Source organism: Lichenostomus cassidix, chromosome 20 (assembly GCF_008360975.1).
Source record: "Lichenostomus cassidix isolate B80296 chromosome 20, HeHo_3.0, whole genome shotgun sequence".
In the NCBI taxonomy this organism is placed as follows: domain Eukaryota; kingdom Metazoa; phylum Chordata; class Aves; order Passeriformes; family Meliphagidae; genus Lichenostomus; species Lichenostomus cassidix.
In genome coordinates, this window is record NC_139500.1 from 178,673 (window position 1) to 185,095 (window position 6,423).

The 6,423-nt window shown below is 42.1% G+C and overlaps 1 protein-coding gene across 6 annotated transcripts in view; it reads right to left on the reverse strand.

Annotated features, from left to right (window-relative positions):
- The window catches only part of SULF2 (sulfatase 2), an 81,490-nt gene extending 80,852 nt beyond the window's left edge, over positions 1-638 (reverse strand). For 4 of the 6 annotated variants that reach the window (XM_085079382.1, XM_085079381.1, XM_085079387.1 and 1 more), the window contains exon 1: positions 350-478. The gene's annotated coding sequence lies outside the window, so the exon portion shown is untranslated. Of the gene's footprint in view, positions 1-349 lie in introns of all 6 variants that reach the window. The other 2 variants (XM_085079389.1, XM_085079385.1) reach the window with 2 other exon arrangements.
- Positions 639-6,423: the final 5,785 nt, after the last annotated feature.

Genomic DNA, 6,423 nt, shown 5'->3' on the forward strand with positions numbered 1-6,423 from the left:
ACCAAAACCCGGTAATTACTACAGCGGGCTCTGCATCGACGAAACTGGAATAAAAGGAAAGGGGGAGTGGGAGATGGGAGCGGGGTTTTTCCCTTACTTACAGGCGATAAAAATCTCCCCGGCATGGATCCCGGCTCCCGCCCGGGAGAGAACCCCCTCATCCCTTTCCCCGTGTCCCTACTCCACCGGTTAGACCGGAGAAGGCGGCAGGTCCTGCTCACGCGCCCCAAGCGCGCGCAGCAGCCGCGGGAGCCGCGCCCTCAGGGCCTCCCGCCCCCGAAGCAGTCCCGGCGGCCCCGGTCGGCCGCGCGCGGATGAGGCGCTACTCGCAGTCCCGCTGGGCGCACACTCACAGGCGGCTGAAGCCGTGAGAGACGACGCACGTTCCAGAGCCGAGGTAGTCTCAGGACCCTCGCGGGAGGCGAGCAAACAGGGCTGTGGGCGCTGCGCCGCGCTCCCGCCGCGGGGCCGCCGCTACCGCCCGCCCTTCCTCCGCCCGGGCCGCGCCGCTGGCCAATGCGGGCCGCGCCAGGAGCCGGGAGCCGGCTTGAACCATCTGTTGCGAGGCGCCTCCTCCAGCCCTTTGCCGGGGGCTCCCGCCAAAGCGCAGCCAAGGAGAGGGAAGCCTGCAGGGAGCCTGCGGCCCCTCCAAAGAGCTCTTCGTCCTGCGCATCTCGGGGGCTGCGGCTGTGCCCCGCCTCCTTTCCGCTTCCGAATCGCCCCGTCTCAGGGCTGCTGCTTCTCCCTCAGCGTTCTGCTCCCCTCACAGCGCCCTCAGCGCCCGCCCGGACAGCCAGCCGCCTCAGGAGTGTCAGGTGGGGCAGCGAGAGGGACGGGGATGCCAGAGAGCAAGAGCTGCACCTGGGTCTGATCCTCCTCAGGTGTGCAGGCGATAAAGTCCGAACCTAATAAAATTTTTGCAATTCCCAACTAGTAACCGGGATTCTCCACGTGGCATGTTGCACGGAAAAATCTGACTCATCCTGCTTCAGTGTCAGAAACACTGCTAAAATCTGTCTGTTTCTAGACTTAGACATCTCTTGTGAGCAAGCTGTCCCAAAGAAGTCTCTTTCATTATTTAATGGGTTTGAGTTTTAGCCTTCCACGTTCCCAGTTGGAAGGTTTTTCCACAAACATGAGCCCAGTGTGCCCCATGTGCCCAGTCCCTCATTTTCGGTCTCCGTCCCAGGCGACAGTGGTTGAGATACTTGCAGTGCAGGTGTCAACTTTCACAAAAGCAGAGCGATAGTTCCTGGTTTACTTCTCTTTTTTTGTATTAATAATTTCCTTGTTATAGACCTCCCTGATCATGCTTTATAATCAGGTGCCTGTGTTTTCTCTTGATTCTACAGAGAAAATCTGGGGAATAAGACACTAGCTGTATTCCAACAGGTTCTAGAGTAATATTTTTAGGAAGTCATGTCAAGAAAAAGATGCAAATTTAATCTCAACTTTCAACAACTTAAAGTTAACAAAATAATCTTGAGATTCACACTGTGTAAAGGAAAAAAGGTACATTTCTTTAATGGGTTAACAGAAGTTCTAATTTTGTCCATTTTTTGAGGCTGTCAGATTCTTATTTTCTCCAGAACGGTGTCATTAAACTATGGATTTAAGACCAGAGTGTGGACCAGATACAATTTGCAGGATTTGAGGATTTGACATATGGTATTATGTAAATTCGAAAGTGGGGTGAATGTCAAAGTGGCAAAATAAGATGGATAATCTTGTAATTAAATTAATCATGGCTCCTTTTATTATAAAAAAATACGATTTCTGGAAGTAAAAGCACCCGCCTGTATTTTATGCCAGTGCCATTATGAAATGGCTTGTAAGTGGTTCAATATGTTACTCCTAGTAGACACTTTCAAAGATGGGATCTATTTCTTGCCCACTAAGAAAGTTTTATCGTTGCGTCAAAGGTGCTCAACACAGCTGAGCTTTATCTTATGATTACAAAAAAACCTCTCAAAAGAACACAAAATTAGATTATTGTGATCTTTCTTATGAGACTCCAAATGGATGAAATTTTGTCCTCAATATGCATGTGTTATGCCTCTAAATCTGAAGGGATGATTTGTCATTATAACATATTTTTAAGGAACGATTTCTATATAGTTATAATTACCAGAATGACAAATTGGCTAGTGAGTCTTCCATTAATCTTACAAAGCTATTCTCAGGCCTAAGTTATTTCCGTATATATTGTACGCAAGACTGATAATAAAAATGTTGAGAGATATTGTGTCTAACATTAATGCAAGGTTTTGTCTTACTACTTTAAGAGTGTTATTACTGATTTTATTAATATATAGAAATTCCTTCTAACAGCTTAAACAAATTGACCTAGGTGCCAATTATATGCATAAAAATTGCTCTTCACTGAGTGAAGAGCATGCTGTTATCATATATGAAAGACAAAGGATGGCTGGAAATAAAACTATCTATGGGCACACAGTTGACCTCTGAAACAGTGAAAATACAAATAACTTGTTCAATTGTACAAGAAATCTTGGCAAAATCTAAAAGCATAGGCAGATAAGTGTGTTTCAGTCCACTGCTGTAATAAACAATGCTGTTAAATATAAAAAACCCTATGTCTTAAGTCTCAAAGTAATATTTCTCTATTAAATGGTTTAATTTACAAGCAAAATGACTACTACAAAGGTGGTTGCTTACCTTTTTAAAAATATATATTATTCTGCTTGCTAATTACACTTTTATTACTTTTTTTACAGATTAAAAATATTACTACTCCTGCATGCATACACCATCAGTAGCATGTATGTCATGGATGTTAATAGGACAACATCCTATTAACATCAATCAATTTTGTTATTTGGGTTCAAGATCAATTTTGGGTTTTTCTTCTGTATTTTTACTTGCTATTACCTTGGCATGAACTTGCCTGTGAATTGTTCTTTCATCTGTGAGATCTGGGATAGTCATACTTGAAGAAGGGCCCTTTATTAATAATAGTATTTTGTGAATTTATTTATAACAAATTAACTAGTAAATAATGTATTCAAATGTAGGCATCCAGTCATTATGCATCGTACCACGTGGCAATATGTGCTGCAGCCCAGAAAGCCGACTGTATCCTGGGCTGCACCAAAAGCAGGGTGACCAGCAGGTCAAGGGAGGTGATTGTCCTCCTCTGTTCTGCTCCTGTGGGACTCCACCTGATATACTGCATCCAGCTCTGAGGCTCCCAATACAAGGAGGATGTGAACCTGCTGGAGCCCCTCTGGAGACAGACTGGGAGAACTGGGGGTATTTAGCCTGGAGAAGGTTCCATCTCCATCCTACACCCTCTTTCCACACTTGTGTCAGTTAAGGACTGAATCTCCACTGTATTTGAATTGATACACATTTTCTGATCTTTGTTGAGTGGGCTCTAAAGAAGTTCCTCAGCTACCTCTCCGCAGTGTTTTGCTTTGTAAGCAAGTAGCTTTAATCATCTAGGAGGTATCAAGTGCTTAAATCACTTTGAAATAAAAAAGAAACCTATAGTGCTGCAAATCACATGAGACATGTCAGTTGGTAAAACTCAACTCTGCCTAGAAGGCTGATGTCATTCAAGTCTTCTAGAGTGAGTTGCATCTGCTATGGTTGAAATATAAAATTTTATGTAGTTTTCTTAACTTAACTGTGCTATACAGATTGCCTAATGTTAATACATATCAATTTCTTGGCGCAGGCACTGTAGTTCTGATCCTGTTCTTGGATAGGTCATAGCAAAGCTTTCAGAGCAGAAAGTTAATGAAGAATATTGTTTAAAGCTCCAAATTAATATGAAAGCAAAAAAGTTACTCTTAAATTTTAAATTTTAAAATGTGCATACTCATTAAGTTTGCAGCTCCTTTGTATACTTATTAAGTTTGCAGCTCATTTGCAATAGAATAGCTATGAGCGTTATAATAAAAGTAATTATAAAGAAAGCATTCTGCATCTTATTTATCCCTCCAGAAGTTTCACAGTCAAAACATGTCTGTGAAAGTGTGGAAGTTCTCATTTCTTCAGACATTTGGCACAGAAATTCTGAACCAATGCACAAAGAAAATTTTTTCTAGAGGTGCTAAAAATACTTTATAAATTAATGCTGTCACAACTTGCTCAGTTTTAGGTGCATTTTTTCATAAAGTTTTTTCTTTGGGATCTTTAGAAACTGAAGAAGCTTTTATTAAGGTGTTAAACAATATTTTCACCTGGTCAAATATTGCACTTTTGTGATCTTGCTTTTAACTCACTTCTTACAGTAGTTTAATGTTTTTCCTCAATGACTTTATGTTTTGATGAACTTTTATTTAAGCAAGTAAACACATTCCATGAAGAACATTCTTCCTCTCTGGAGGTGCTTTCAACATGTTTTGATTTGTTTTCATCTTTGTGTTCCAGCCCTAAATCAGTATTGATTTTGATGTGAAGGGTAAGTGTTAAAGGACTCACTGTTAATCTTGTGCTGAGAAAACTTGCTCCCTCTTACCTGCAGGCTGAAGGTAGGTCTTGGGAGGTTGGTGGGTAGATAGGAGGTCTTAACCTTCTTGGATTCCTGTTCTTTAAAGACTCCAGTGATGCACACAGGACTTTTGATACAGATAGGCAATCTGAGGAGGTTACAGAAAGGATATTACCCCTGCCAGGAACACGATGGCTTAACGTTAACTTTTTACCCCTTGAGAAATAATTTACTGCTGAGAAAGGAATGAGGACTGATGACTCATATAGCCCTGAGGTCATCAAAAAGTCATTTAGGAATCTTCTGTTGACTTACTTTGATTTTATATTAACTTCTTCTGTGTGCCTTAGTTAATCCAGCAGTAAAATAGATGGGAACCTGGGGACTTGATGGCACACTTGCAGCCATCCCCATCTGCAAATCTGAGGAGCTGCTCACCCCCAACTACAGTGGTGTGCCCCCAAAGCACCAGCATTAACCTGAGCCCAGAAGAAACCACTGTTATCAGATTGGACCCCCAGGAGCCACGGGGGAAAGCAGGGATGGACCTGCCACCTTTCCAGTCTGCCATGGCAGAGATGCAGGGGAGTAGCATCTTTCCAAAGCCACTCAGCATGTGCAGGGCTCTTGCAGCCGGCACTGCAGTGGCAGTGGGGATTAGACCCAATTCACAGATGCAGTGGATATGGGGACAGTGAGGGGTTACTCTCACATGAGTGATTCCAGCACCCTTCTATTCCCAGTGGGTGGTTTTCCCATTCCCATCTCATGTTGGCTTTTGCAGATAACTGGCTTGAAATCCAGCCTGCAATGCCCTCTGAACTTCTACGCAAACAGGTGAGAAGACAAACGGACATAGAGAGTGATTCACTTCCCTTCTCTCTCATTTCCTAAAGGTCTGTGAACTGTGCTTGGAATTTTTTTTACACATTTGCTTCTTATTAAAAGACCAAGTATCCATATCAGAGGACAAGATGTTATTGGCTGTGACAGAGATAATGACACACACTGGTATTTAAAAAAACAGGAGAAATAAATTTATGTTCATTTCATTCATAATATCAACAGCATGCACCAGTTCTGAATGGAAGCAAAATTAAATTGAATGCCCTGCATTATACGATGCATGGCAAACTTGCCAGGGTTTCAGACAGCTGAACACCTTCGTAGTCACACATAATCCCTCTCAGAAAAATAGACTCAACTACTCTTCTCTTGAGGTATTTCTGCCTGTTAAACATTCTGTTTCAGGAATAGATTATCATGGCTGCATATTCAATTAAGCTGCAATCTAGGCCTTATTGTTCAGTACATTTTTTCTTCAAAGCATGCAAGAGATTTTGGTGCTCATTACCTATTAGCATTGAGGAGAGACAACCAGCCAGTTTATAAATTACTGTAGTACTTTATGTTTAGATCTCTATTTTAATCATGGCAGATTCCCACTATTCCAACACTATTTTCTTGTTTAATCCAAATGTCCCTGTGGTTACTGTATTTTTTGCAAGGCTCAATAAATGACAGAACTTTTATTTAGATGAAGGGTAAGATGCCTTTATAAATACCCAAGTTAATTCTTAAGCAATTATTTTTACTGGCAGCAAGATTAATGTATTGTGAAGGATGTGAATGTGTAACAAGATCTCTGGGGTCACTCAGCCAATCCAGATGCTTCTGGCTCTAAATAGATTATTTAATGTAATTATTTTTCTAATTTATTTGTGTGGGAGTTTGAAGAATCAGGGTGATGGTTTGTAGGAGCTCCGGAGGCACAAGAGTCTGCAATTAATGTTGAAGCCCAGGCTGTGCCCCTTGAAATGTGCAATAGATACTTACAGAGGGCTTCATTCCTTTGCTGATTTATGTTAACTGAAGGATAAATTATTGAAGCCAATGCCCTCATCACAGCTCTGGTCCTCAGACACAGCTTCCCATCTTCAAAACACTTGGCAAACATCAGCCTG